Source organism: Styela clava, chromosome 15, assembly GCF_964204865.1.
Source record: "Styela clava chromosome 15, kaStyClav1.hap1.2, whole genome shotgun sequence".
Taxonomy (NCBI): domain Eukaryota; kingdom Metazoa; phylum Chordata; class Ascidiacea; order Stolidobranchia; family Styelidae; genus Styela; species Styela clava.
The window spans coordinates 7460253-7480398 of NC_135264.1; the positions used below are offsets into that span (position 1 = coordinate 7460253).

The 20146-nt window shown below is 46.7% G+C and overlaps 74 non-coding genes and 26 pseudogenes across 74 annotated transcripts; all 100 read left to right on the forward strand.

The window, feature by feature from the left end:
- The first annotated feature begins 75 nt into the window (after positions 1–75).
- LOC144418070 (5S ribosomal RNA) lies at positions 76–194 on the forward strand (annotated as a pseudogene).
- An 85-nt stretch (positions 195–279) lies between these two features.
- LOC144415226 (5S ribosomal RNA) lies at positions 280–398 on the forward strand. The gene has a single exon (XR_013471118.1). It is a non-coding gene; the product is annotated as a 5S ribosomal RNA (ribosomal RNA).
- Positions 399–479: 81 nt separating this feature from the next.
- On the forward strand, positions 480–598 carry LOC144417325 (5S ribosomal RNA). Its single transcript, XR_013473219.1, has one exon. It is a non-coding gene; the product is annotated as a 5S ribosomal RNA (ribosomal RNA).
- Positions 599–678: 80 nt separating this feature from the next.
- Positions 679–797, forward strand: LOC144415953 (5S ribosomal RNA). Its single transcript, XR_013471847.1, has one exon. It is a non-coding gene; the product is annotated as a 5S ribosomal RNA (ribosomal RNA).
- Positions 798–878: 81 nt separating this feature from the next.
- LOC144416627 (5S ribosomal RNA) lies at positions 879–997 on the forward strand. The gene has a single exon (XR_013472520.1). It is a non-coding gene; the product is annotated as a 5S ribosomal RNA (ribosomal RNA).
- An 81-nt stretch (positions 998–1078) lies between these two features.
- On the forward strand, positions 1079–1197 carry LOC144414529 (5S ribosomal RNA). The gene has a single exon (XR_013470419.1). It is a non-coding gene; the product is annotated as a 5S ribosomal RNA (ribosomal RNA).
- Positions 1198–1278: 81 nt separating this feature from the next.
- LOC144416680 (5S ribosomal RNA) lies at positions 1279–1397 on the forward strand. Its single transcript, XR_013472573.1, has one exon. It is a non-coding gene; the product is annotated as a 5S ribosomal RNA (ribosomal RNA).
- An 81-nt stretch (positions 1398–1478) lies between these two features.
- LOC144414419 (5S ribosomal RNA) lies at positions 1479–1597 on the forward strand. Its single transcript, XR_013470309.1, has one exon. It is a non-coding gene; the product is annotated as a 5S ribosomal RNA (ribosomal RNA).
- Positions 1598–1678: 81 nt separating this feature from the next.
- On the forward strand, positions 1679–1787 carry LOC144412593 (5S ribosomal RNA; annotated as a pseudogene).
- Positions 1788–1868: 81 nt separating this feature from the next.
- Positions 1869–1987, forward strand: LOC144415445 (5S ribosomal RNA). The gene has a single exon (XR_013471337.1). It is a non-coding gene; the product is annotated as a 5S ribosomal RNA (ribosomal RNA).
- Positions 1988–2068: 81 nt separating this feature from the next.
- On the forward strand, positions 2069–2187 carry LOC144416848 (5S ribosomal RNA). The gene has a single exon (XR_013472741.1). It is a non-coding gene; the product is annotated as a 5S ribosomal RNA (ribosomal RNA).
- An 81-nt stretch (positions 2188–2268) lies between these two features.
- Positions 2269–2387, forward strand: LOC144417670 (5S ribosomal RNA). Its single transcript, XR_013473373.1, has one exon. It is a non-coding gene; the product is annotated as a 5S ribosomal RNA (ribosomal RNA).
- Positions 2388–2472: 85 nt separating this feature from the next.
- Positions 2473–2591, forward strand: LOC144415227 (5S ribosomal RNA). Its single transcript, XR_013471119.1, has one exon. It is a non-coding gene; the product is annotated as a 5S ribosomal RNA (ribosomal RNA).
- Positions 2592–2672: 81 nt separating this feature from the next.
- Positions 2673–2791, forward strand: LOC144412130 (5S ribosomal RNA; annotated as a pseudogene).
- An 80-nt stretch (positions 2792–2871) lies between these two features.
- On the forward strand, positions 2872–2990 carry LOC144417681 (5S ribosomal RNA). The gene has a single exon (XR_013473374.1). It is a non-coding gene; the product is annotated as a 5S ribosomal RNA (ribosomal RNA).
- An 81-nt stretch (positions 2991–3071) lies between these two features.
- Positions 3072–3190, forward strand: LOC144416749 (5S ribosomal RNA). Its single transcript, XR_013472642.1, has one exon. It is a non-coding gene; the product is annotated as a 5S ribosomal RNA (ribosomal RNA).
- An 81-nt stretch (positions 3191–3271) lies between these two features.
- Positions 3272–3390, forward strand: LOC144417692 (5S ribosomal RNA). Its single transcript, XR_013473375.1, has one exon. It is a non-coding gene; the product is annotated as a 5S ribosomal RNA (ribosomal RNA).
- An 81-nt stretch (positions 3391–3471) lies between these two features.
- LOC144417704 (5S ribosomal RNA) lies at positions 3472–3590 on the forward strand. The gene has a single exon (XR_013473377.1). It is a non-coding gene; the product is annotated as a 5S ribosomal RNA (ribosomal RNA).
- Positions 3591–3675: 85 nt separating this feature from the next.
- Positions 3676–3794, forward strand: LOC144415228 (5S ribosomal RNA). Its single transcript, XR_013471120.1, has one exon. It is a non-coding gene; the product is annotated as a 5S ribosomal RNA (ribosomal RNA).
- Positions 3795–3875: 81 nt separating this feature from the next.
- On the forward strand, positions 3876–3994 carry LOC144417326 (5S ribosomal RNA). Its single transcript, XR_013473220.1, has one exon. It is a non-coding gene; the product is annotated as a 5S ribosomal RNA (ribosomal RNA).
- An 80-nt stretch (positions 3995–4074) lies between these two features.
- On the forward strand, positions 4075–4193 carry LOC144415053 (5S ribosomal RNA). The gene has a single exon (XR_013470945.1). It is a non-coding gene; the product is annotated as a 5S ribosomal RNA (ribosomal RNA).
- Positions 4194–4274: 81 nt separating this feature from the next.
- LOC144416720 (5S ribosomal RNA) lies at positions 4275–4393 on the forward strand. The gene has a single exon (XR_013472613.1). It is a non-coding gene; the product is annotated as a 5S ribosomal RNA (ribosomal RNA).
- An 81-nt stretch (positions 4394–4474) lies between these two features.
- On the forward strand, positions 4475–4583 carry LOC144412724 (5S ribosomal RNA; annotated as a pseudogene).
- An 81-nt stretch (positions 4584–4664) lies between these two features.
- Positions 4665–4783, forward strand: LOC144412792 (5S ribosomal RNA; annotated as a pseudogene).
- An 81-nt stretch (positions 4784–4864) lies between these two features.
- LOC144415583 (5S ribosomal RNA) lies at positions 4865–4983 on the forward strand. Its single transcript, XR_013471475.1, has one exon. It is a non-coding gene; the product is annotated as a 5S ribosomal RNA (ribosomal RNA).
- An 81-nt stretch (positions 4984–5064) lies between these two features.
- Positions 5065–5183, forward strand: LOC144417815 (5S ribosomal RNA; annotated as a pseudogene).
- An 81-nt stretch (positions 5184–5264) lies between these two features.
- On the forward strand, positions 5265–5373 carry LOC144413064 (5S ribosomal RNA; annotated as a pseudogene).
- An 81-nt stretch (positions 5374–5454) lies between these two features.
- Positions 5455–5573, forward strand: LOC144412794 (5S ribosomal RNA; annotated as a pseudogene).
- Positions 5574–5654: 81 nt separating this feature from the next.
- Positions 5655–5773, forward strand: LOC144415423 (5S ribosomal RNA). The gene has a single exon (XR_013471315.1). It is a non-coding gene; the product is annotated as a 5S ribosomal RNA (ribosomal RNA).
- An 81-nt stretch (positions 5774–5854) lies between these two features.
- Positions 5855–5973, forward strand: LOC144417211 (5S ribosomal RNA). Its single transcript, XR_013473104.1, has one exon. It is a non-coding gene; the product is annotated as a 5S ribosomal RNA (ribosomal RNA).
- An 81-nt stretch (positions 5974–6054) lies between these two features.
- On the forward strand, positions 6055–6173 carry LOC144414708 (5S ribosomal RNA). The gene has a single exon (XR_013470597.1). It is a non-coding gene; the product is annotated as a 5S ribosomal RNA (ribosomal RNA).
- Positions 6174–6254: 81 nt separating this feature from the next.
- On the forward strand, positions 6255–6373 carry LOC144416109 (5S ribosomal RNA). Its single transcript, XR_013472003.1, has one exon. It is a non-coding gene; the product is annotated as a 5S ribosomal RNA (ribosomal RNA).
- An 85-nt stretch (positions 6374–6458) lies between these two features.
- On the forward strand, positions 6459–6577 carry LOC144416739 (5S ribosomal RNA). Its single transcript, XR_013472632.1, has one exon. It is a non-coding gene; the product is annotated as a 5S ribosomal RNA (ribosomal RNA).
- An 81-nt stretch (positions 6578–6658) lies between these two features.
- Positions 6659–6777, forward strand: LOC144417715 (5S ribosomal RNA). The gene has a single exon (XR_013473378.1). It is a non-coding gene; the product is annotated as a 5S ribosomal RNA (ribosomal RNA).
- An 81-nt stretch (positions 6778–6858) lies between these two features.
- Positions 6859–6977, forward strand: LOC144417726 (5S ribosomal RNA). Its single transcript, XR_013473379.1, has one exon. It is a non-coding gene; the product is annotated as a 5S ribosomal RNA (ribosomal RNA).
- An 81-nt stretch (positions 6978–7058) lies between these two features.
- LOC144417067 (5S ribosomal RNA) lies at positions 7059–7177 on the forward strand. Its single transcript, XR_013472960.1, has one exon. It is a non-coding gene; the product is annotated as a 5S ribosomal RNA (ribosomal RNA).
- An 81-nt stretch (positions 7178–7258) lies between these two features.
- Positions 7259–7367, forward strand: LOC144412594 (5S ribosomal RNA; annotated as a pseudogene).
- An 81-nt stretch (positions 7368–7448) lies between these two features.
- LOC144412985 (5S ribosomal RNA) lies at positions 7449–7567 on the forward strand (annotated as a pseudogene).
- An 81-nt stretch (positions 7568–7648) lies between these two features.
- On the forward strand, positions 7649–7767 carry LOC144417458 (5S ribosomal RNA; annotated as a pseudogene).
- An 81-nt stretch (positions 7768–7848) lies between these two features.
- Positions 7849–7967, forward strand: LOC144412158 (5S ribosomal RNA; annotated as a pseudogene).
- Positions 7968–8047: 80 nt separating this feature from the next.
- Positions 8048–8166, forward strand: LOC144417737 (5S ribosomal RNA). Its single transcript, XR_013473380.1, has one exon. It is a non-coding gene; the product is annotated as a 5S ribosomal RNA (ribosomal RNA).
- An 81-nt stretch (positions 8167–8247) lies between these two features.
- Positions 8248–8366, forward strand: LOC144414253 (5S ribosomal RNA). Its single transcript, XR_013470143.1, has one exon. It is a non-coding gene; the product is annotated as a 5S ribosomal RNA (ribosomal RNA).
- Positions 8367–8447: 81 nt separating this feature from the next.
- On the forward strand, positions 8448–8556 carry LOC144412595 (5S ribosomal RNA; annotated as a pseudogene).
- An 81-nt stretch (positions 8557–8637) lies between these two features.
- Positions 8638–8756, forward strand: LOC144412795 (5S ribosomal RNA; annotated as a pseudogene).
- Positions 8757–8837: 81 nt separating this feature from the next.
- On the forward strand, positions 8838–8956 carry LOC144417749 (5S ribosomal RNA). The gene has a single exon (XR_013473381.1). It is a non-coding gene; the product is annotated as a 5S ribosomal RNA (ribosomal RNA).
- An 81-nt stretch (positions 8957–9037) lies between these two features.
- LOC144415446 (5S ribosomal RNA) lies at positions 9038–9156 on the forward strand. The gene has a single exon (XR_013471338.1). It is a non-coding gene; the product is annotated as a 5S ribosomal RNA (ribosomal RNA).
- Positions 9157–9237: 81 nt separating this feature from the next.
- Positions 9238–9356, forward strand: LOC144414831 (5S ribosomal RNA). Its single transcript, XR_013470721.1, has one exon. It is a non-coding gene; the product is annotated as a 5S ribosomal RNA (ribosomal RNA).
- An 81-nt stretch (positions 9357–9437) lies between these two features.
- LOC144414774 (5S ribosomal RNA) lies at positions 9438–9556 on the forward strand. Its single transcript, XR_013470664.1, has one exon. It is a non-coding gene; the product is annotated as a 5S ribosomal RNA (ribosomal RNA).
- Positions 9557–9637: 81 nt separating this feature from the next.
- Positions 9638–9756, forward strand: LOC144417212 (5S ribosomal RNA). Its single transcript, XR_013473105.1, has one exon. It is a non-coding gene; the product is annotated as a 5S ribosomal RNA (ribosomal RNA).
- An 81-nt stretch (positions 9757–9837) lies between these two features.
- Positions 9838–9956, forward strand: LOC144416221 (5S ribosomal RNA). Its single transcript, XR_013472115.1, has one exon. It is a non-coding gene; the product is annotated as a 5S ribosomal RNA (ribosomal RNA).
- An 82-nt stretch (positions 9957–10038) lies between these two features.
- LOC144416125 (5S ribosomal RNA) lies at positions 10039–10157 on the forward strand. The gene has a single exon (XR_013472019.1). It is a non-coding gene; the product is annotated as a 5S ribosomal RNA (ribosomal RNA).
- An 81-nt stretch (positions 10158–10238) lies between these two features.
- LOC144417760 (5S ribosomal RNA) lies at positions 10239–10357 on the forward strand. The gene has a single exon (XR_013473383.1). It is a non-coding gene; the product is annotated as a 5S ribosomal RNA (ribosomal RNA).
- An 81-nt stretch (positions 10358–10438) lies between these two features.
- LOC144417771 (5S ribosomal RNA) lies at positions 10439–10557 on the forward strand. The gene has a single exon (XR_013473384.1). It is a non-coding gene; the product is annotated as a 5S ribosomal RNA (ribosomal RNA).
- Positions 10558–10638: 81 nt separating this feature from the next.
- Positions 10639–10757, forward strand: LOC144416792 (5S ribosomal RNA). Its single transcript, XR_013472685.1, has one exon. It is a non-coding gene; the product is annotated as a 5S ribosomal RNA (ribosomal RNA).
- A 272-nt stretch (positions 10758–11029) lies between these two features.
- On the forward strand, positions 11030–11148 carry LOC144414264 (5S ribosomal RNA). Its single transcript, XR_013470154.1, has one exon. It is a non-coding gene; the product is annotated as a 5S ribosomal RNA (ribosomal RNA).
- An 81-nt stretch (positions 11149–11229) lies between these two features.
- Positions 11230–11338, forward strand: LOC144412484 (5S ribosomal RNA; annotated as a pseudogene).
- An 81-nt stretch (positions 11339–11419) lies between these two features.
- On the forward strand, positions 11420–11538 carry LOC144416849 (5S ribosomal RNA). Its single transcript, XR_013472742.1, has one exon. It is a non-coding gene; the product is annotated as a 5S ribosomal RNA (ribosomal RNA).
- Positions 11539–11619: 81 nt separating this feature from the next.
- On the forward strand, positions 11620–11738 carry LOC144417782 (5S ribosomal RNA). The gene has a single exon (XR_013473385.1). It is a non-coding gene; the product is annotated as a 5S ribosomal RNA (ribosomal RNA).
- Positions 11739–11823: 85 nt separating this feature from the next.
- Positions 11824–11942, forward strand: LOC144415229 (5S ribosomal RNA). Its single transcript, XR_013471121.1, has one exon. It is a non-coding gene; the product is annotated as a 5S ribosomal RNA (ribosomal RNA).
- Positions 11943–12023: 81 nt separating this feature from the next.
- LOC144417793 (5S ribosomal RNA) lies at positions 12024–12142 on the forward strand. Its single transcript, XR_013473386.1, has one exon. It is a non-coding gene; the product is annotated as a 5S ribosomal RNA (ribosomal RNA).
- Positions 12143–12223: 81 nt separating this feature from the next.
- Positions 12224–12342, forward strand: LOC144416750 (5S ribosomal RNA). The gene has a single exon (XR_013472643.1). It is a non-coding gene; the product is annotated as a 5S ribosomal RNA (ribosomal RNA).
- Positions 12343–12423: 81 nt separating this feature from the next.
- Positions 12424–12542, forward strand: LOC144417804 (5S ribosomal RNA). The gene has a single exon (XR_013473387.1). It is a non-coding gene; the product is annotated as a 5S ribosomal RNA (ribosomal RNA).
- Positions 12543–12623: 81 nt separating this feature from the next.
- LOC144416665 (5S ribosomal RNA) lies at positions 12624–12742 on the forward strand. Its single transcript, XR_013472558.1, has one exon. It is a non-coding gene; the product is annotated as a 5S ribosomal RNA (ribosomal RNA).
- An 85-nt stretch (positions 12743–12827) lies between these two features.
- LOC144415770 (5S ribosomal RNA) lies at positions 12828–12946 on the forward strand. Its single transcript, XR_013471663.1, has one exon. It is a non-coding gene; the product is annotated as a 5S ribosomal RNA (ribosomal RNA).
- An 81-nt stretch (positions 12947–13027) lies between these two features.
- Positions 13028–13146, forward strand: LOC144417327 (5S ribosomal RNA). Its single transcript, XR_013473221.1, has one exon. It is a non-coding gene; the product is annotated as a 5S ribosomal RNA (ribosomal RNA).
- Positions 13147–13226: 80 nt separating this feature from the next.
- Positions 13227–13345, forward strand: LOC144415054 (5S ribosomal RNA). The gene has a single exon (XR_013470946.1). It is a non-coding gene; the product is annotated as a 5S ribosomal RNA (ribosomal RNA).
- Positions 13346–13426: 81 nt separating this feature from the next.
- Positions 13427–13545, forward strand: LOC144416721 (5S ribosomal RNA). Its single transcript, XR_013472614.1, has one exon. It is a non-coding gene; the product is annotated as a 5S ribosomal RNA (ribosomal RNA).
- An 81-nt stretch (positions 13546–13626) lies between these two features.
- On the forward strand, positions 13627–13735 carry LOC144412725 (5S ribosomal RNA; annotated as a pseudogene).
- Positions 13736–13816: 81 nt separating this feature from the next.
- On the forward strand, positions 13817–13935 carry LOC144412796 (5S ribosomal RNA; annotated as a pseudogene).
- Positions 13936–14016: 81 nt separating this feature from the next.
- LOC144415741 (5S ribosomal RNA) lies at positions 14017–14135 on the forward strand. The gene has a single exon (XR_013471634.1). It is a non-coding gene; the product is annotated as a 5S ribosomal RNA (ribosomal RNA).
- An 81-nt stretch (positions 14136–14216) lies between these two features.
- LOC144417817 (5S ribosomal RNA) lies at positions 14217–14335 on the forward strand (annotated as a pseudogene).
- An 81-nt stretch (positions 14336–14416) lies between these two features.
- On the forward strand, positions 14417–14525 carry LOC144412727 (5S ribosomal RNA; annotated as a pseudogene).
- An 81-nt stretch (positions 14526–14606) lies between these two features.
- On the forward strand, positions 14607–14725 carry LOC144412443 (5S ribosomal RNA; annotated as a pseudogene).
- Positions 14726–14806: 81 nt separating this feature from the next.
- Positions 14807–14925, forward strand: LOC144415943 (5S ribosomal RNA). Its single transcript, XR_013471837.1, has one exon. It is a non-coding gene; the product is annotated as a 5S ribosomal RNA (ribosomal RNA).
- Positions 14926–15006: 81 nt separating this feature from the next.
- LOC144415448 (5S ribosomal RNA) lies at positions 15007–15125 on the forward strand. Its single transcript, XR_013471340.1, has one exon. It is a non-coding gene; the product is annotated as a 5S ribosomal RNA (ribosomal RNA).
- An 81-nt stretch (positions 15126–15206) lies between these two features.
- On the forward strand, positions 15207–15325 carry LOC144414709 (5S ribosomal RNA). The gene has a single exon (XR_013470598.1). It is a non-coding gene; the product is annotated as a 5S ribosomal RNA (ribosomal RNA).
- Positions 15326–15406: 81 nt separating this feature from the next.
- LOC144416110 (5S ribosomal RNA) lies at positions 15407–15525 on the forward strand. Its single transcript, XR_013472004.1, has one exon. It is a non-coding gene; the product is annotated as a 5S ribosomal RNA (ribosomal RNA).
- An 85-nt stretch (positions 15526–15610) lies between these two features.
- Positions 15611–15729, forward strand: LOC144415230 (5S ribosomal RNA). The gene has a single exon (XR_013471122.1). It is a non-coding gene; the product is annotated as a 5S ribosomal RNA (ribosomal RNA).
- Positions 15730–15810: 81 nt separating this feature from the next.
- Positions 15811–15929, forward strand: LOC144417816 (5S ribosomal RNA). The gene has a single exon (XR_013473389.1). It is a non-coding gene; the product is annotated as a 5S ribosomal RNA (ribosomal RNA).
- An 81-nt stretch (positions 15930–16010) lies between these two features.
- On the forward strand, positions 16011–16129 carry LOC144417827 (5S ribosomal RNA). The gene has a single exon (XR_013473390.1). It is a non-coding gene; the product is annotated as a 5S ribosomal RNA (ribosomal RNA).
- An 81-nt stretch (positions 16130–16210) lies between these two features.
- LOC144417068 (5S ribosomal RNA) lies at positions 16211–16329 on the forward strand. Its single transcript, XR_013472961.1, has one exon. It is a non-coding gene; the product is annotated as a 5S ribosomal RNA (ribosomal RNA).
- Positions 16330–16410: 81 nt separating this feature from the next.
- On the forward strand, positions 16411–16519 carry LOC144412596 (5S ribosomal RNA; annotated as a pseudogene).
- An 81-nt stretch (positions 16520–16600) lies between these two features.
- On the forward strand, positions 16601–16719 carry LOC144417838 (5S ribosomal RNA). Its single transcript, XR_013473391.1, has one exon. It is a non-coding gene; the product is annotated as a 5S ribosomal RNA (ribosomal RNA).
- Positions 16720–16800: 81 nt separating this feature from the next.
- On the forward strand, positions 16801–16919 carry LOC144416751 (5S ribosomal RNA). Its single transcript, XR_013472644.1, has one exon. It is a non-coding gene; the product is annotated as a 5S ribosomal RNA (ribosomal RNA).
- Positions 16920–17000: 81 nt separating this feature from the next.
- On the forward strand, positions 17001–17119 carry LOC144417849 (5S ribosomal RNA). Its single transcript, XR_013473392.1, has one exon. It is a non-coding gene; the product is annotated as a 5S ribosomal RNA (ribosomal RNA).
- Positions 17120–17200: 81 nt separating this feature from the next.
- LOC144417860 (5S ribosomal RNA) lies at positions 17201–17319 on the forward strand. Its single transcript, XR_013473393.1, has one exon. It is a non-coding gene; the product is annotated as a 5S ribosomal RNA (ribosomal RNA).
- Positions 17320–17404: 85 nt separating this feature from the next.
- LOC144415771 (5S ribosomal RNA) lies at positions 17405–17523 on the forward strand. Its single transcript, XR_013471664.1, has one exon. It is a non-coding gene; the product is annotated as a 5S ribosomal RNA (ribosomal RNA).
- An 81-nt stretch (positions 17524–17604) lies between these two features.
- On the forward strand, positions 17605–17723 carry LOC144417328 (5S ribosomal RNA). The gene has a single exon (XR_013473222.1). It is a non-coding gene; the product is annotated as a 5S ribosomal RNA (ribosomal RNA).
- Positions 17724–17803: 80 nt separating this feature from the next.
- Positions 17804–17922, forward strand: LOC144415055 (5S ribosomal RNA). Its single transcript, XR_013470947.1, has one exon. It is a non-coding gene; the product is annotated as a 5S ribosomal RNA (ribosomal RNA).
- Positions 17923–18003: 81 nt separating this feature from the next.
- Positions 18004–18122, forward strand: LOC144416722 (5S ribosomal RNA). Its single transcript, XR_013472615.1, has one exon. It is a non-coding gene; the product is annotated as a 5S ribosomal RNA (ribosomal RNA).
- Positions 18123–18203: 81 nt separating this feature from the next.
- On the forward strand, positions 18204–18312 carry LOC144412728 (5S ribosomal RNA; annotated as a pseudogene).
- Positions 18313–18393: 81 nt separating this feature from the next.
- LOC144412797 (5S ribosomal RNA) lies at positions 18394–18512 on the forward strand (annotated as a pseudogene).
- Positions 18513–18593: 81 nt separating this feature from the next.
- LOC144415742 (5S ribosomal RNA) lies at positions 18594–18712 on the forward strand. Its single transcript, XR_013471635.1, has one exon. It is a non-coding gene; the product is annotated as a 5S ribosomal RNA (ribosomal RNA).
- Positions 18713–18793: 81 nt separating this feature from the next.
- LOC144417818 (5S ribosomal RNA) lies at positions 18794–18912 on the forward strand (annotated as a pseudogene).
- An 81-nt stretch (positions 18913–18993) lies between these two features.
- On the forward strand, positions 18994–19102 carry LOC144412729 (5S ribosomal RNA; annotated as a pseudogene).
- An 81-nt stretch (positions 19103–19183) lies between these two features.
- On the forward strand, positions 19184–19302 carry LOC144412445 (5S ribosomal RNA; annotated as a pseudogene).
- An 81-nt stretch (positions 19303–19383) lies between these two features.
- LOC144415944 (5S ribosomal RNA) lies at positions 19384–19502 on the forward strand. The gene has a single exon (XR_013471838.1). It is a non-coding gene; the product is annotated as a 5S ribosomal RNA (ribosomal RNA).
- Positions 19503–19583: 81 nt separating this feature from the next.
- Positions 19584–19702, forward strand: LOC144415449 (5S ribosomal RNA). The gene has a single exon (XR_013471341.1). It is a non-coding gene; the product is annotated as a 5S ribosomal RNA (ribosomal RNA).
- Positions 19703–19783: 81 nt separating this feature from the next.
- On the forward strand, positions 19784–19902 carry LOC144414710 (5S ribosomal RNA). The gene has a single exon (XR_013470599.1). It is a non-coding gene; the product is annotated as a 5S ribosomal RNA (ribosomal RNA).
- Positions 19903–19983: 81 nt separating this feature from the next.
- On the forward strand, positions 19984–20102 carry LOC144416111 (5S ribosomal RNA). The gene has a single exon (XR_013472005.1). It is a non-coding gene; the product is annotated as a 5S ribosomal RNA (ribosomal RNA).
- Positions 20103–20146: the final 44 nt, after the last annotated feature.

Consider the following 20146-nt stretch of genomic DNA (forward strand, 5'->3'; position numbering starts at 1 on the left):
CGCCGTTTCATTCGATTTTGCTCTGTTTTCCAACAACTGCGAAATACAAATAGCCGAATAGACTACTACTTTATTGCCTACAACCATACCACGTTGAATGCACCCGATCTCGTTCGATCTCGGAATTTAAGCAATGTCGGGCTCGGTTAGGACTTGCATGGGTGACCGGCTGGGAATACCGAGTGTCGTAGGCTTTTTTTTCGTCGCCGTGCCATTCGTTTTTTCTCTGTTTTCTAACAACTGCAAAATACAAGTAGCAGAACAGACTACTACTTTATCGACTACAACCATACCACGTTGAATGCACCCGATCTCGTTCGATCTCGGAAGTTAAGCAATGTCGGGCTCGGTTAGTACTTGCATGGGTGACCGGCTGGGAATACCGAGTGTCGTAGGCTTTTCGTCGCCGCTTCATTCGATTTTGCTCTGTTTTCCAACAACTGCAAAATACAAATAGCCGAATAGACTACTACTTTATCGCCTACAACCATACCACGTTGAATGCACCCGATCTCGTTCGATCTCGGAAGTTAAGCAATGTCGGGCTCGGTTAGTACTTGCATGGGTGACCGGCTGGGAATACCGAGTGTCGTGGCTTTTCGTCGCCGTTTCATTCGATTTTGCTCTGTTTTCCAACAACTGCGAAATACAAATAGCCGAATAGACTACTACTTTATCGCCTACAACCATACCACGTTGAATGCACCCGATCTCGTTCGATATCGGAAGTTAAGCAATGTCGGGCTCGGTTAGTACTTGCATGGGTGACCGGCTGGGAATACCGAGTGTCGTAGGCTTTTCGTCGCCGTTTCATTCGATTTTGCTCTGTTTTCCAACAACTGCGAAATACAAATAGCCGAATAGACTACTACTTTATCGCCTACAACCATACCACGTTGAATGCACCCGATCTCGTTCGATCTCGGAAGTTAAGCAATGTCGTGCTCGGTTAGTACTTGCATGGGTGACCGGCTGGGAATACCGAGTGTCGTAGGCTTTTCGTCGCCGCTTCATTCGATTTTGCTCTGTTTTCCATCAACTGCAAAATACAAATAGCCGAAAAGACTACTACTTTATCGCCTACAACCATACCACGTTGAATGCACCCGATCTCGTTCGATCTCGGAAGCTAAGCAATGTCGGGCTCGGTTAGTACTTGCATGGGTGACCGGCTGGGAATACCGAGTGTCGTAGGCTTTTCGTCGCCGTTTCATTCGATTTTGCTCTGTTTTCCAACAACTGCGAAATACAAATAGCCGAATAGACTACTAGTTTATCGCCTACAACCATACCACGTCGAATGCACCCGATCTCGTTCGATCTCGGAAGTTAAGCATTGTCGGGCTCGGTTAGTACTTGCATGGGTGACCGGCTGGGAATACCGAGTGTCGTAGGCTTTTCGTCGCCGCTTCATTCGATTTTGCTCTGTTTTCCAACAACTGCAAAATACAAATAGCCGAATAGACTAATACTTTATCGCCTACAACCATACCACGTTGAATGCACCCGATCTCGTTCGATCTCGGAAGTTAAGCAATGTCGGGCTCGGTTAGTACTTCCATGGGTGACCTGCTGGGAATACCGAGTGTCGTAGGCTTTTCGTCGCCGTTTCATTCGATTTTGCTCTGTTTTCCAACAACTGCGAAATACAAATAGCCGAATAGACTACTACTTTATCGCTTACAACCATACCACGTTGAATGCACTCGATCTCGGAAGTTAAGCAATGTCGGGCTCGGTTAGTACTTGCATGGGTGACCGGCTGGGAATACCGAGTGTCGTAGGCTTTTTGTCGCCGTTTCATTCGATTTTGCTCTGTTTTCCAACAACTGCGAAATACAAATAGCCGAATAGACTACTACTTTATCGCCTACAACCATACCACGTCGAATGCACCCGATCTCGTTCGATCTCGGAAGTTAAGCAATGTCGGGCTCGGTTAGTACTTGCATGGGTGACCGGCTGGGAATACCGAGTGTCGTAGGCTTTTCGTCGCCGCTTCATTCGATTTTGCTCTGTTTTCCAACAACTGCAAAATACAAATAGCCGAATAGACTACTACTTTATCGCCTACAACCATACCACGTTGAATGCACCCGATCTCGTTCGATCTAGGAAGTTAAGCAATGTCGGGCTCGGTTAGTACTTGCATGGGTGACCGGCTGGGAATACCGAGTGTCGTAGGCTTTTCGTCGCCGTTTCATTCGATTTTGCTCTGTTTTCCAACAACTGCGAAATACAAATAGCCGAATAGACTACTACTTTATTGCCTACAACCATACCACGTTGAATGCACCCGATCTCGTTCGATCTCGGAAGTTAAGCAATGTCGGGCTCGGTTAGTACTTGCATGGGTGACCGGCTGGGAATACCGAGTGTCGTAGGCTTTTTTTTCGTCGCCGTTCCATTCGTTTTTTCTCTGTTTTCTAACAACTGCAAAATACAAATAGCAGAACAGACTACTACTTTATCGACTACAACCATACCACGTTGAATGCACCCGATCTCGTTCGATCTCGGAAGTTAAGCAATGTCGGGCTCGGTTAGTACTTGCATGGGTGACCGGCTGGGAATACCGAGTGTCGTAGGCTTTTCGTCGCCGCTTCATTCGATTTTGCTCTGTTTTCCAACAACTGCAAAATACAAATAGCCGAATAGACTACTACTTTATCGCCTACAACTATACCACGTTGAATGCACCCGATCTCGTTCGATCTCGGAAGTTAAGCAATGTCGGGCTCGGTTAGTACTTGCATGGGTGAACGGCTGGGAATACCGAGTGTCGTGGCTTTTCGTCGCCGTTTCATTCGATTTTGCTCTGTTTTCCAACAACTGCGAAATACAAATAGCCGAATAGACTACTACTTTATCGCCTACAACCATACCACGTTGAATGCACCCGATCTCGTTCGATCTCGGAAGTTAAGCAATGTCGGGCTCGGTTAGTACTTGCATGGGTGACCGGCTGGGAATACCGAGTGTCGTAGGCTTTTCGTCGCCGTTTCATTCGATTTTGCTCTGTTTTCCAACAACTGCGAAATACAAATAGCCGAATAGACTACTACTTTATCGCCTACAACCATACCACGTCGAATGCACCCGATCTCGTTCGGTCTCGGAAGTTAAGCAATGTCGGGCTCGGTTAGTACTTGCATGGGTGACCGGCTGGGAATACCGAGTGTCGTAGGCTTTTCGTCGCCGCTTCATTCGATTTTGCTCTGTTTTCCAACAACTGCAAAATACAAATAGCCGAATAGACTACTACTTTATCGCCTACAACCATACCACGTTGAATGCACCCGATCTCGTTCGATCTCGGAAGTTAAGCAATGTCGGGCTCGGTTAGTACTTGCATGGGTGACCGGCTGGGAATACCGAGTGTCGTAGGCTTTTCGTTGCCGTTTCATTCGATTTTGCTCTGTTTTCCAACAACTGCGAAATACAAATAGCCGAATAGACTACTACTTTATTGCCTACAACCATACCACGTTGAATGCACCCGATCTCGTTCGATCTCGGAAGTTAAGCAATGTCGGGCTCGGTTAGTACTTGCATGGGTGACCGGCTGGGAATACCGAGTGTCGTAGGCTTTTTTTTCGTCGCCGTTCCATTCGTTTTTTCTCTGTTTTCTAACAACTGCAAAATACAAATAGCAGAACAGACTACTACTTTATCGACTACAACCATACCACGTTGAATGCACCCGATCTCGTTCGATCTCGGAAGTTAAGCAATGTCGGGCTCGGTTAGTACTTGCATGGGTGACCGGCTGGGAATACCGAGTGTCGTAGGCTTTTCGTCGCCGCTTCATTCGATTTTGCTCTGTTTTCCAACAACTGCAAAATACAAATAGCCGAATAGACTACTACTTTATCGCCTACAACCATACCACGTTGAATGCACCCGATCTCGTTCGATCTCGGAAGTTAAGCAATGTCGGGCTCGGTTAGTACTTGCATGGGTGACCGGCTGGGAATACCGAGTGTCGTGGCTTTTCGTCGCCGTTTCATTCGATTTTGCTCTGTTTTCCAACAACTGCGAAATACAAATAGCCGAATAGACTACTACTTTATCGCCTACAACCATACCACGTTGAATGCATCCGATCTCGTTCGATCTCGGAAGTTAAGCAATGTAGGGCTCGGTTAGTACTTGCATGGGTGACCGGCTGGGAATACCGAGTGTCGTAGGCTCTTCGTCGCCGTTTCATTCGATTTTGCTCTGTTTTCCAACAACTGCGAAATACAAATAGCCGAATAGACTACTACTTTATCGCCTACAACCATACCACGTTGAATGCACCCGATCTCGTTCGATCTCGGAAGTTAAGCAATGTCGGGCTCGGTTAGTACTTGCATGGGTGACATGCTGGGAATACCGAGTGTCGTAGGCTTTTCGTCGCCGTTTCATTCGATTTTGCTCTGTTTTCCAACAACTGCGAAATACAAATAGCCGAATAGACTACTACTTTATCGCCCACAACCATACCACGTTGAATGCACTCGATCTCGGAAGTTAAGCAATGTCGGGCTCGGTTAGTACTTGCATGGGTGACCGGCTGGGAATACCAAGTGTCGTAGGCTTTTTGTCGCCGTTTCATTCGATTTTGCTCTGTTTTCCAACAACTGCGAAATACAAATAGCCGAATAGACTACTACTTTATCGCCTACAACCATACCACGTTGAATGCACCCGTTATCTTTCGATCTTGGAAGTTAAGCAATGTCAGGCTCGGTTAGTACTTGCATGGGTGACCGGCTGGGAATACCGAGTGTCGTAGGCTTTTCGTCGCCGTTTCATTCGATTTTGCTCTGTTTTCCAACAACTGCGAAATACAAATAGCCGAATAGACTACTACTTTATCGCCTACAACCATACCACGTTGAATGCATCCGATCTCGTTCGATCTCGGAAGTTAAGCAATGTCGGGCTCGGTTAGTACTTGCATGGGTGACCGGCTGGGAATACCGAGTGTCGTAGGCTCTTCGTCGCCGTTTCATTCGATTTTGCTCTGTTTTCCAACAACTGCGAAATACAAATAGCCGAATAGACTACTACTTTATCGCCTACAACCATACCACGTTGAATGCACCCGATCTCGTTCAATCTCGGAAGTTAAGCAATGTCGGGCTCGGTTAGTACTTGCATGGGTGACATGCTGGGAATACCGAGTGTCGTAGGCTTTTCGTCGCCGTTTCATTCGATTTTGCTCTGTTTTCAAACAACTGCGAAATACAAATAGCCGAATAGACTACTACTTTATCGCCCACAACCATACCACGTTGAATGCACTCGATCTCGGAAGTTAAGCAATGTCGGGATCGGTTAGTACTTGCATGGGTGACCGGCTGGGAATACCAAGTGTCGTAGGCTTTTTGTCGCCGTTTCATTCGATTTTGCTCTGTTTTCCAACAACTGCGAAATACAAATAGCCGAATAGACTACTACTTTATCGCCTACAACCATACCACGTTGAATGCACCCGTTATCTTTCGATCTTGGAAGTTAAGCAATGTCAGGCTCGGTTAGTACTTGCATGGGTGACCGGCTGGGAATACCGAGTGTCGTAGGCTTTTCGTCGCCGTTTCATTCGATTTTGCTCTGTTTTCCAACAACTGCGAAATACAAATAGCCGAATAGACTACTGCTTTATCGCCTACAACCATACCACGTTGAATGCACCCGATCTCGTTCGATCTCGGAAGTTAAGCAATGTCGGGCTCGGTTAGTACTTGCATGGGTGACCGGCTGGGAATACCAAGTGTCGTAGCCTTTTCGTCGCCGTTTCATTCGATTTTGCTCTGTTTTCCAACAACTGCGAAATACAAATAGCCGAATAGACTACTACTTTATCGCCTACAACCATACCACGTCGAATGCACCCGATCTCGTTCGATCTCGGAAGTTAAGCAATGTCGGGCTCGGTTAGTACTTGCATGGGTGACCGGCTGGGAATACCGAGTGTCGAAGGCTTTTCGTCGCCGCTTCATTCGATTTTGCTCTGTTTTTCAACAACTGCAAAATACAAATAGCCGAATAGACTACTACTTTATCGCTTACAACCATACCACGTTGAATGCACCCGATCTCGTTCGATCTCGGAAGTTAAGCAATGTCGGGCTCGGTTAGTACTTGCATGGGTGACCGGCTGGGAATACCGAGTGTCGTAGGCTTTTCGTCGCCGTTTCATTCGATTTTGCTCTGTTTTCCAACAACTGCGAAATACAAATAGCCGAATAGACTACTACTTTATTGCCTACAACCATACCACGTTGAATGCACCCGATCTCGTTCGATCTCGGAAGTTAAGCAAAGTCGGGCTCGGTTAGTACTTGCATGGTTGACCGGCTGGGAATACCGAGTGTCGTAGGCTTTTTTTTCGTCGCCGTTCCATTCGTTTTTTCTCTGTTTTTTAACAACTGCAAAATACAAATAGCAGAACAGACTACTACTTTATCGACTACAACCATACCACGTTGAATGCACCCGATCTCGTTCGATCTCGGAAGTTAAGCAATGTCGGGCTCGGTTAGTACTTGCATGGTTGACCGGCTGGGAATACCGAGTGTCGTAGGCTTTTCGTCGCCGCTTCATTCGATTTTGCTCTGTTTTCCAACAACTGCAAAATACAAATAGCCGAATAGACTACTACTTTATCGCCTACAACCATACCACGTTGAATGCACCCGATCTCGTTCGATCTCGGAAGTTAAGCAATGTCGGGCTCGGTTAGTACTTGCATGGGTGACCGGCTGGGAATACCGAGTGTCGTAGGCTTTTCGTCGCCGTTTCATTCGATTTTGCTCTGTTTCCCAACAACTGCGAAATACAAATAGCCGAATAGACTACTACTTTATCGCCTACAACCATACCACGTTGAATGCACCCGATCTCGTTCGATCTCGGAAGTTAAGCAATGTCGGGCTCGGTTAGTACTTGCATGGGTGACCGGCTGGGAATACCGAGTGTCGTAGGCTTTTCGTCGCCGTTTCATTCGATTTTGCTCTGTTTTCCAACAACTGTGAAATACAAATAGCCGAATAGACTACTACTTTATCGCCTACAACCATACCACGTTGAATGCACCCGATCTCGTTTGATCTCGAAAGTTAAGCAATGTCGGGCTCAGTTAGTACTTGCATGGGTGACCTGCTGGGAATACCGAGTGTCGTAGGCTTTTCGTCGCCGTTTCATTCGATTTTGCTCTGTTTTCCAACAACTGCGAAATACAAATAGCCGAATAGACTACTACTTTATCGCTTACAACCATACCACGTTGAATGCACTCGATCTCGGAAGTTAAGCAATGTCGGGCTCGGTTAGTACTTGCATGGGTGACCGGCTGGGAATACCGAGTGTCGTAGGCTTTTTGTCGCCGTTTCATTCAATTTTGCTCTGTTTTCCAACAACTGCGAAATACAAATAGCCGAATAGACTACTACTTTATCGCCTACAACCATACCACGTTGAATGCACCCGTTATCTTTCGATCTTGGAAGTTAAGCAATGTCAGGCTCGGTTAGTACTTGCATGGGTGACCGGCTGGGAATACCGAGTGTCGTTGGCTTTTCGTCGCCGTTTCATTCGATTTTGCTCTGTTTTCCAACAACTGCGAAATACAAATAGCCGAATAGACTACTACTTTATCGCCTACAATCATACCACGTTGAATGCACCCGATCTCGTTCGATCTCGGAAGTTAAGCAATGTCGGGATTGTTTAGTACTTGCATGGGTGACCGGCTGGGAATACCGAGTGTCGTAGGCTTTTCGTCGCCGTTTCATTCGATTTTGCTCTGTTTTCCAACAACTGCAAAATACAAATAGCCGAATAGACTACTACTTTATCGCCTACAACCATACCACGTTGAATGCACCCGATCTCGTTCGATCTCTGAAGTTAAGCAATGTCGGGCTCGGTTAGTACTTGCATGGGTGACCGGCTGGGAATACCGAGTGTCGTGTCTTTTCGTCGCCGTTTCATTCGATTGGGCTCTGTTTTCCAACAACTGCGAAATACAAATAGCCGAATAGACTACTACTTTATCGCCTACAACCATACCACGTTGAATGCACCCGATCTCGTTCGATCTCGGAAGTTAAGCAATGTCGGGCTCGGTTAGTACTTGCATGGGTGACCGGCTGGGAATACCGAGTGTCGTAGGCTTTTCGTCGCCGTTTCATTCGATTTTGCTCTGTTTTCCAACAACTGTGAAATACAAATAGCCGAATAGACTACTACTTTATCGCCTACAACCATACCACGTTGAATGCACCCGATCTCGTTCGATCTCGGAAGTTAAGCAATGTCGGGCTCGGTTAGTACTTGCATGGGTGACCTGCTGGGAATACCGAGTGTCGTAGGCTTTTCGTCGCCGTTTCATTCGATTTTGCTCTGTTTTCCAACAACTGCGAAATACAAATAGCCGAATAGACTACTACTTTATCGCTTACAACCATACCACGTTGAATGCACTCGATCTCGGAAGTTAAGCAATGTCGGGCTCGGTTAGTACTTGCATGGGTGACCGGCTGGGAATACCGAGTGTCGTAGGCTTTTTGTCGCCGTTTCATTCGATTTTGCTCTGTTTTCCAACAACTGCGAAATACAAATAGCCGAATAGACTACTACTTTATCGCCTACAACCATACCACGTTGAATGCACCCGTTATCTTTCGATCTTGGAAGTTAAGCAATGTCAGGCTCGGTTAGTACTTGCATGGGTGACCGGCTGGGAATACCGAGTGTCGTAGGCTTTTCGTCGCCGTTTCATTCGATTTTGCTCTGTTTTCCAACAACTGCGAAATACAAATAGCCGAATAGACTACTACTTTATCGCCTACAACCATACCACGTTGAATGCACCCGATCTCGTTCGATCTCGGAAGTTAAGCAATGTCGGGCTCGGTTAGTACTTGCATGGGTGACCGGCTGGGAATACCGAGTGTCGTAGGCTTTTCGTCGCCGTTTCATTCGATTTTGCTCTGTTTTCCAAAAACTGCGAAATACAAATAGCCGAATAGACTACTACTTTATTGCCTACAACCATACCACGTCGAATGCACCCGATCTCGTTCGATCTCGGAAGTTAAGCAATGTCGGGCTCGGTTAGTACTTGCATGGGTGACCGGCTGGGAATACCGAGTGTCGTAGGCTTTTCGTCGCCGCTTCATTCGATTTTGCTCTGTTTTCCAACAACTGCAAAATACAAATAGCCGAATAGACTACTACTTTATTGCCTACAACCATACCACGTCGAATGCACCCGATCTCGTTCGATCTCGGAAGTTAAGCAATGTCGGGCTAGGTTAGTACTTGCATGGGTGACCGGCTGGGAATACCGAGTGTCGTAGGCTTTTCGTCGCCGTTTCATTCGATTTTGCTCTGTTTTCCAAAAACTGCGAAATACAAATAGCCGAATAGACTACTACTTTATCGCCTGCAACCATACCACGTTGAATGCACCCGATCTCGTTCGATCTCGGAAGTTAAGCAATGTCGGGCTCGGTTAGTACTTGCATGGGTGACCGGCTGGGAATACCGAGTGTCGTAGGCTTTTCGTCGCCGTTTCATTCGATTTTGCTCTGTTTTCCAACAACTGCGAAATACAAATAGCCGAATAGACTACCACTTTATTGCCTACAACCATACCACGTTGAATGCACCCGATCTCGTTCGATCTCGGAAGTTAAGCAAAGTCGGGCTCGGTTAGTACTTGCATTGGTGACCGGCTGGGAATACCGAGTGTCGTAGGCTTTTCGTCGCCGTTTCATTCGATTTTGCTCTGTTTTCCAAAAACTGCGAAATACAAATAGCCGAATAGACTACTACTTTATCGCCTACAACCATACCACGTTGAATGCACCCGATCTCGTTCGATCTCGGAAGTTAAGCAATGTCGGGCTCGGTTAGTAATTGCATGGGTGACCGGCTGGGAATACCGAGTGTCGTAGGCTTTTCGTCGCCGTTCCATTCGTTTTTTCTCTGTTTTCTAACAACTGCAAAATACAAATAGCAGAACAGACTACTACTTTTATCGTCTACAACCATACCACGTTGAATGCACCCGATCTCGTTCGATCTCGGAAGTTAAGCAATGTCGGGCTTGGTTAGTACTTGCATGGGTGACCGGCTGGGAATACCGAGTGTCATAGGCTTTTCGTCGCCGCTTCATTCGATTTTGCTCTGTTTTCCAACAACTGCAAAATACAAATAGCCGAATAGACTACTACTTTATCGCCTACAACCATACCACGTTGAATGCACCCGATCTCGTTCGATCTCGGAAGTTAAGCAATGTCGGGCTCGGTTAGTACTTGCATGGGTGACCGGCTGGGAATACCGAGTGTCGTAGGCTTTTCCTCGCCGTTTCATTCGATTTTGCTCTGTTTTCCAACAACTGCGAAATACAAATAGCCGAATAGACTACTACTTTATCGCCTACAACCATACCACGTTGAATGCACCCGATCTCGTTCGATCTCGGAAGTTAAGCAATGTCGGGCTCGGTTAGTACTTGCATGGGTGACCGGCTGGGAATACCGAGTGTCGTAGGCTTTTCGTCGCCGTTTCATTCGATTTTGCTCTGTTTTCCAACAACTGCGAAATACAAATAGCCGAATAGACTACTACTTTATCGCCTACAACCATACCACGTTGAATGCACCCGATCTCGTTCGATCTCGGAAGTTAAGCAATGTCGGGCTCGGTTAGTACTTGCATTGGTGACCGGCTGGGAATACCGAGTGTCGTAGGCTTTTTGTCGCCGTTTCACTCGATTTTGCTCTGTTTTCCAACAACTGCGAAATACAAATAGCCGAATACACTACTACTTTATCGCCTACAACCATACCACGTTGAATGCACCCGTTATCGTTCGATCTCGGAAGTTACGCAATGTCGGGCTCGGTTAGTACTTGCATGGGTGACCGGCTGGGAATACCGAATGTCGTGTCGCCGTTTCATTCGATTTTGCTCTGTTTTCCAACAACTGCGAAATACAAATAGCCGAATAGACTACTACTTTATCGCCTACAACCATACCACGTTGAATGCACCCGATCTCGTTCGATCTCGGAAGTTAAGCAATGTCGGGCTCGGTTAGTACTTGCATGGGTGACCTGCTGGGAATACCGAGTGTCGTAGGCTTTTCGTCGCCGTTTCATTCGATTTTGCTCTGTTTTTCAACAACTGCGAAATACAAATAGCCGAATAGACTACTACTTTATCGCCTACAACCATACCACGTTGAATGCACTCGATCTCGGAAGCTAAGCAATGTCGGGCTCGGTTAGTACTTGCATGGGTGACCGGCTGGGAATACCGAGTGTCGTAGGCTTTTCGTCGCCGCTTCATTCGATTTTGCTCTGTTTTCCAACAACTGCAAAATACAAATAGCCGAATAGACTACTACTTTATCGCCTACAACCATACCACGTTGAATGCACCCGATCTCGTTCGATCTAGGAAGTTAAGCAATGTCGGGCTCGGTTAGTACTTGCATGGGTGACCGGCTGGGAATACCGAGTGTCGTAGGCTTTTCGTCGCCGTTTCATTCGATTTTGCTCTGTTTTCCAACAACTGCGAAATACAAATAGCCGAATAGACTACTACTTTATTGCCTACAACCATACCACGTTGAATGCACCCGATCTCGTTCGATCTCGGAAGTTAAGCAATGTCGGGCTCGGTTAGTACTTGCATGGGTGACCGGCTGGGAATACCGAGTGTCGTAGGCTTTTTTTTCGTCGCCGTTCCATTCGTTTTTTCTCTGTTTTCTAACAACTGCAAAATACAAATAGCAGAACAGACTACTACTTTATCGACTACAACCATACCACGTTGAATGCACCCGATCTCGTTCGATCTCGGAAGTTAAGCAATGTCGGGCTCGGTTAGTACTTGCATGGGTGACCGGCTGGGAATACCGAGTGTCGTAGGCTTTTCGTCGCCGCTTCATTCGATTTTGCTCTGTTTTCCAACAACTGCAAAATACAAATAGCCGAATAGACTACTACTTTATCGCCTACAACCATACCACGTTGAATGCACCCGATCTCGTTCGATCTCGGAAGTTAAGCAATGTCGGGCTCGGTTAGTACTTGCATGGGTGACCGGCTGGGAATACCGAGTGTCGTAGGCTTTTCGTCGCCGTTTCATTCGATTTTGCTCTGTTTTCCAACAACTGCGAAATACAAATAGCCGAATAGACTACTACTTTATCGCCTACAACCATACCACGTCGAATGCACCCGATCTCGTTCGGTCTCGGAAGTTAAGCAATGTCGGGCTCGGTTAGTACTTGCATGGGTGACCGGCTGGGAATACCGAGTGTCGTAGGCTTTTCGTCGCCGCTTCATTCGATTTTGCTCTGTTTTCCAACAACTGCAAAATACAAATAGCCGAATAGACTACTACTTTATCGCCTACAACCATACCACGTTGAATGCACCCGATCTCGTTCGATCTCGGAAGTTAAGCAATGTCGGGCTCGGTTAGTACTTGCATGGGTGACCGGCTGGGAATACCGAGTGTCGTAGGCTTTTCGTCGCCGTTTCATTCGATTTTGCTCTGTTTTCCAACAACTGCGAAATACAAATAGCCGAATAGACTACTACTTTATTGCCTACAACCATACCACGTTGAATGCACCCGATCTCGTTCGATCTCGGAAGTTAAGCAATGTCGGGCTCGGTTAGTACTTGCATGGGTGACCGGCTGGGAATACAGAGTGTCGTAGGCTTTTTTTTCGTCGCCGTTCCATTCGTTTTTTCTCTGTTTTCTAACAACTGCAAAATACAAATAGCAGAACAGACTACTACTTTATCGACTACTACCATACCACGTTGAATGCACCCGATCTCGTTCGATCTCGGAAGTTAAGCAATGTCGGGCTCGGTTAGTACTTGCATGGGTGACCGGCTGGGAATACCGAGTGTCGTAGGCTTTTCGTCGCCGCTTCATTCGATTTTGCTCTGTTTTCCAACAACTGCAAAATACAAATAGCCGAATAGACTACTACTTTATCGCCTACAACCATACCACGTTGAATGCACCCGATCTCGTTCGATCTCGGAAGTTAAGCAATGTCGGGCTCGGTTAGTACTTGCATGGGTGACCGGCTGGGAATACCGAGTGTCGTGGCTTTTCGTCGCCGTTTCATTCGATTTTGCTCTGTTTTCCAACAACTGCGAAATACAAATAGCCGAATAGACTACTACTTTATCGCCTACAACCATACCACGTTGAATGCATCCGATCTCGTTCGATCTCGGAAGTTAAGCAATGTAGGGCTCGGTTAGTACTTGCATGGGTGACCGGCTGGGAATACCGAGTGTCGTAGGCTCTTCGTCGCCGTTTCATTCGATTTTGCTCTGTTTTCCAACAACTGCGAAATACAAATAGCCGAATAGACTACTACTTTATCGCCTACAACCATACCACGTTGAATGCACCCGATCTCGTTCGATCTCGGAAGTTAAGCAATGTCGGGCTCGGTTAGTACTTGCATGGGTGACATGCTGGGAATACCGAGTGTCGTAGGCTTTTCGTCGCCGTTTCATTCGATTTTGCTCTGTTTTCCAACAACTGCGAAATACAAATAGCCGAATAGACTACTACTTTATCGCCCACAACCATACCACGTTGAATGCACTCGATCTCGGAAGTTAAGCAATGTCGGGCTCGGTTAGTACTTGCATGGGTGACCGGCTGGGAATACCAAGTGTCGTAGGCTTTTTGTCGCCGTTTCATTCGATTTTGCTCTGTTTTCCAACAACTGCGAAATACAAATAGCCGAATAGACTACTACTTTATCGCCTACAACCATACCACGTTGAATGCACCCGTTATCTTTCGATCTTGGAAGTTAAGCAATGTCAGGCTCGGTTAGTACTTGCATGGGTGACCGGCTGGGAATACCGAGTGTCGTAGGCTTTTCGTCGCCGTTTCATTCGATTTTGCTCTGTTTTCCAACAACTGCGAAATACAAATAGCCGAATAGACTACTACTTTATCGCCTACAACCATACCACTTTGAATGCATCCGATCTCGTTCGATCTCGGAAGTTAAGCAATGTCGGGCTCGGTTAGTACTTGCATGGGTGACCGGCTGGGAATACCGAGTGTCGTAGGCTCTTCGTCGCCGTTTCATTCGATTTTGCTCTGTTTTCCAACAACTGCGAAATACAAATAGCCGAATAGACTACTACTTTATCGCCTACAACCATACCACGTTGAATGCACCCGATCTCGTTCAATCTCGGAAGTTAAGCAATGTCGGGCTCGGTTAGTACTTGCATGGGTGACATGCTGGGAATACCGAGTGTCGTAGGCTTTTCGTCGCCGTTTCATTCGATTTTGCTCTGTTTTCAAACAACTGCGAAATACAAATAGCCGAATAGACTACTACTTTATCGCCCACAACCATACCACGTTGAATGCACTCGATCTCGGAAGTTAAGCAATGTCGGGCTCGGTTAGTACTTGCATGGGTGACCGGCTGGGAATACCAAGTGTCGTAGGCTTTTTGTCGCCGTTTCATTCGATTTTGCTCTGTTTTCCAACAACTGCGAAATACAAATAGCCGAATAGACTACTACTTTATCGCCTACAACCATACCACGTTGAATGCACCCGTTATCTTTCGATCTTGGAAGTTAAGCAATGTCAGGCTCGGTTAGTACTTGCATGGGTGACCGCCTGGGAATACCGAGTGTCGTAGGCTTTTCGTCGCCGTTTCATTCGATTTTGCTCTGTTTTCCAACAACTGCGAAATACAAATAGCCGAATAGACTACTGCTTTATCGCCTACAACCATACCACGTTGAATGCACCCGATCTCGTTCGATCTCGGAAGTTAAGCAATGTCGGGCTCGGTTAGTACTTGCATGGGTGACCGGCTGGGAATACCGAGTGTCGTAGCCTTTTCGTCGCCGTTTCATTCGATTTTGCTCTGTTTTCCAACAACTGCGAAATACAAATAGCCGAATAGACTACTACTTTATCGCCTACAACCATACCACGTCGAATGCACCCGATCTCGTTCGATCTCGGAAGTTAAGCAATGTCGGGCTCGGTTAGTACTTGCATGGGTGACCGGCTGGGAATACCGAGTGTCGTAGGCTTTTCGTCGCCGCTTCATTCGATTTTGCTCTGTTTTTCAACAACTGCAAAATACAAATAGCCGAATAGACTACTACTTTATCGCTTACAACCATACCACGTTGAATGCACCCGATCTCGTTCGATCTCGGAAGTTAAGCAATGTCGGGCTCGGTTAGTACTTGCATGGGTGACCGGCTGGGAATACCGAGTGTCGTAGGCTTTTCGTCGCCGTTTCATTCGATTTTGCTCTGTTTTCCAACAACTGCGAAATACAAATAGCCGAATAGACTACTACTTTATTGCCTACAACCATACCACGTTGAATGCACCCGATCTCGTTCGATCTCGGAAGTTAAGCAAAGTCGGGCTCGGTTAGTACTTGCATGGTTGACCGGCTGGGAATACCGAGTGTCGTAGGCTTTTTTTTCGTCGCCGTTCCATTCGTTTTTTCTCTGTTTTTTGACAACTGCAAAATACAAATAGCAGAACAGACTACTACTTTATCGACTACAACCATACCACGTTGAATGCACCCGATCTCGTTCGATCTCGGAAGTTAAGCAATGTCGGGCTCGGTTAGTACTTGCATGGGTGACCGGCTGGGAATACCGAGTGTCGTAGGCTTTTCGTCGCCGCTTCATTCGATTTTGCTCTGTTTTCCAACAACTGCAAAATACAAATAGCCGAATAGACTACTACTTTATCGCCTACAACCATACCACGTTGAATGCACCCGATCTCGTTCGATCTCGGAAGTTAAGCAATGTCGGGCTCGGTTAGTACTTGCATGGGTGACCGGCTGGGAATACCGAGTGTCGTAGGCTTTTCGTCGCCGTTTCATTCGATTTTGCTCTGTTTCCCAACAACTGCGAAATACAAATAGCCGAATAGACTACTACTTTATCGCCTACAACCATACCACGTTGAATGCACCCGATCTCGTTCGATCTCGGAAGTTAAGCAATGTCGGGCTCGGTTAGTACTTGCATGGGTGACCGGCTGGGAATACCGAGTGTCGTAGGCTTTTCGTCGCCGTTTCATTCGATTTTGCTCTGTTTTCCAACAACTGTGAAATACAAATAGCCGAATAGACTACTACTTTATCGCCTACAACCATACCACGTTGAATGCACCCGATCTCGTTTGATCTCGAAAGTTAAGCAATGTCGGGCTCAGTTAGTACTTGCATGGGTGACCTGCTGGGAATACCGAGTGTCGTAGGCTTTTCGTCGCCGTTTCATTCGATTTTGCTCTGTTTTCCAACAACTGCGAAATACAAATAGCCGAATAGACTACTACTTTATCGCTTACAACCATACCACGTTGAATGCACTCGATCTCGGAAGTTAAGCAATGTCGGGCTCGGTTAGTACTTGCATGGGTGACCGGCTGGGAATACCGAGTGTCGTAGGCTTTTTGTCGCCGTTTCATTCAATTTTGCTCTGTTTTCCAACAACTGCGAAATACAAATAGCCGAATAGACTACTACTTTATCGCCTACAACCATACCACGTTGAATGCACCCGATCTCGTTCGATCTCGGAAGTTAAGCAATGTCGGGCTCGGTTAGTACTTGCATGGGTGACCGGCTGGGAATACCGAGTGTCGTAGGCTTTTCGTCGCCGTTTCATTCGATTTTGCTCTGTTTTCCAACAACTGCGAAATACAAATAGCCGAATAGACTACTACTTTATCGCCTACAACCATACCACGTCGAATGCACCCGATCTCGTTCGGTCTCGGAAGTTAAGCAATGTCGGGCTCGGTTAGTACTTGCATGGGTGACCGGCTGGGAATACCGAGTGTCGTAGGCTTTTCGTCGCCGCTTCATTCGATTTTGCTCTGTTTTCCAACAACTGCAAAATACAAATAGCCGAATAGACTACTACTTTATCGCCTACAACCATACCACGTTGAATGCACCCGATCTCGTTCGATCTCGGAAGTTAAGCAATGTCGGGCTCGGTTAGTACTTGCATGGGTGACCGGCTGGGAATACCGAGTGTCGTAGGCTTTTCGTCGCCGTTTCATTCGATTTTGCTCTGTTTTCCAACAACTGCGAAATACAAATAGCCGAATAGACTACTACTTTATTGCCTACAACCATACCACGTTGAATGCACCCGATCTCGTTCGATCTCGGAAGTTAAGCAATGTCGGGCTCGGTTAGTACTTGCATGGGTGACCGGCTGGGAATACCGAGTGTCGTAGGCTTTTTTTTCGTCGCCGTTCCATTCGTTTTTTCTCTGTTTTCTAACAACTGCAAAATACAAATAGCAGAACAGACTACTACTTTATCGACTACTACCATACCACGTTGAATGCACCCGATCTCGTTCGATCTCGGAAGTTAAGCAATGTCGGGCTCGGTTAGTACTTGCATGGGTGACCGGCTGGGAATACCGAGTGTCGTAGGCTTTTCGTCGCCGCTTCATTCGATTTTGCTCTGTTTTCCAACAACTGCAAAATACAAATAGCCGAATAGACTACTACTTTATCGCCTACAACCATACCACGTTGAATGCACCCGATCTCGTTCGATCTCGGAAGTTAAGCAATGTCGGGCTCGGTTAGTACTTGCATGGGTGACCGGCTGGGAATACCGAGTGTCGTGGCTTTTCGTCGCCGTTTCATTCGATTTTGCTCTGTTTTCCAACAACTGCGAAATACAAATAGCCGAATAGACTACTACTTTATCGCCTACAACCATACCACGTTGAATGCATCCGATCTCGTTCGATCTCGGAAGTTAAGCAATGTAGGGCTCGGTTAGTACTTGCATGGGTGACCGGCTGGGAATACCGAGTGTCGTAGGCTCTTCGTCGCCGTTTCATTCGATTTTGCTCTGTTTTCCAACAACTGCGAAATACAAATAGCCGAATAGACTACTACTTTATCGCCTACAACCATACCACGTTGAATGCACCCGATCTCGTTCGATCTCGGAAGTTAAGCAATGTCGGGCTCGGTTAGTACTTGCATGGGTGACATGCTGGGAATACCGAGTGTCGTAGGCTTTTCGTCGCCGTTTCATTCGATTTTGCTCTGTTTTCCAACAACTGCGAAATACAAATAGCCGAATAGACTACTACTTTATCGCCCACAACCATACCACGTTGAATGCACTCGATCTCGGAAGTTAAGCAATGTCGGGCTCGGTTAGTACTTGCATGGGTGACCGGCTGGGAATACCAAGTGTCGTAGGCTTTTTGTCGCCGTTTCATTCGATTTTGCTCTGTTTTCCAACAACTGCGAAATACAAATAGCCGAATAGACTACTACTTTATCGCCTACAACCATACCACGTTGAATGCACCCGTTATCTTTCGATCTTGGAAGTTAAGCAATGTCAGGCTCGGTTAGTACTTGCATGGGTGACCGGCTGGGAATACCGAGTGTCGTAGGCTTTTCGTCGCCGTTTCATTCGATTTTGCTCTGTTTTCCAACAACTGCGAAATACAAATAGCCGAATAGACTACTACTTTATCGCCTACAACCATACCACTTTGAATGCATCCGATCTCGTTCGATCTCGGAAGTTAAGCAATGTCGGGCTCGGTTAGTACTTGCATGGGTGACCGGCTGGGAATACCGAGTGTCGTAGGCTCTTCGTCGCCGTTTCATTCGATTTTGCTCTGTTTTCCAACAACTGCGAAATACAAATAGCCGAATAGACTACTACTTTATCGCCTACAACCATACCACGTTGAATGCACCCGATCTCGTTCAATCTCGGAAGTTAAGCAATGTCGGGCTCGGTTAGTACTTGCATGGGTGACATGCTGGGAATACCGAGTGTCGTAGGCTTTTCGTCGCCGTTTCATTCGATTTTGCTCTGTTTTCAAACAACTGCGAAATACAAATAGCCGAATAGACTACTACTTTATCGCCCACAACCATACCACGTTGAATGCACTCGATCTCGGAAGTTAAGCAATGTCGGGCTCGGTTAGTACTTGCATGGGTGACCGGCTGGGAATACCAAGTGTCGTAGGCTTTTTGTCGCCGTTTCATTCGATTTTGCTCTGTTTTCCAACAACTGCGAAATACAAATAGCCGAATAGACTACTACTTTATCGCCTACAACCATACCACGTTGAATGCACCCGTTATCTTTCGATCTTGGAAGTTAAGCAATGTCAGGCTCGGTTAGTACTTGCATGGGTGACCGCCTGGGAATACCGAGTGTCGTAGGCTTTTCGTCGCCGTTTCATTCGATTTTGCTCTGTTTTCCAACAACTGCGAAATACAAATAGCCGAATAGACTACTGCTTTATCGCCTACAACCATACCACGTTGAATGCACCCGATCTCGTTCGATCTCGGAAGTTAAGCAATGTCGGGCTCGGTTAGTACTTGCATGGGTGACCGGCTGGGAATACCGAGTGTCGTAGCCTTTTCGTCGCCGTTTCATTCGATTTTGCTCTGTTTTCCAACAACTGCGAAATACAAATAGCCGAATAGACTACTACTTTATCGCCTACAACCATACCACGTCGAATGCACCCGATCTCGTTCGATCTCGGAAGTTAAGCAATGTCGGGCTCGGTTAGTACTTGCATGGGTGACCGGCTGGGAATACCGAGTGTCGTAGGCTTTTCGTCGCCGCTTCATTCGATTTTGCTCTGTTTTTCAACAACTGCAAAATACAAATAGCCGAATAGACTACTACTTTATCGCTTACAACCATACCACGTTGAATGCACCCGATCTCGTTCGATCTCGGAAGTTAAGCAATGTCGGGCTCGGTTAGTACTTGCATGGGTGACCGGCTGGGAATACCGAGTGTCGTAGGCTTTTCGTCGCCGTTTCATTCGATTTTGCTCTGTTTTCCAACAACTGCGAAATAAAAATAGCCGAATAGACTACTACTTTATTGCCTACAACCATACCACGTTGAATGCACCCGATCTCGTTCGATCTCGGAAGTTAAGCAAAGTCGGGCTCGGTTAGTACTTGCATGGTTGACCGGCTGGGAATACCGAGTGTCGTAGGCTTTTTTATTCGTCGCCGTTCCATTCGTTTTTTCTCTGTTTTTTGA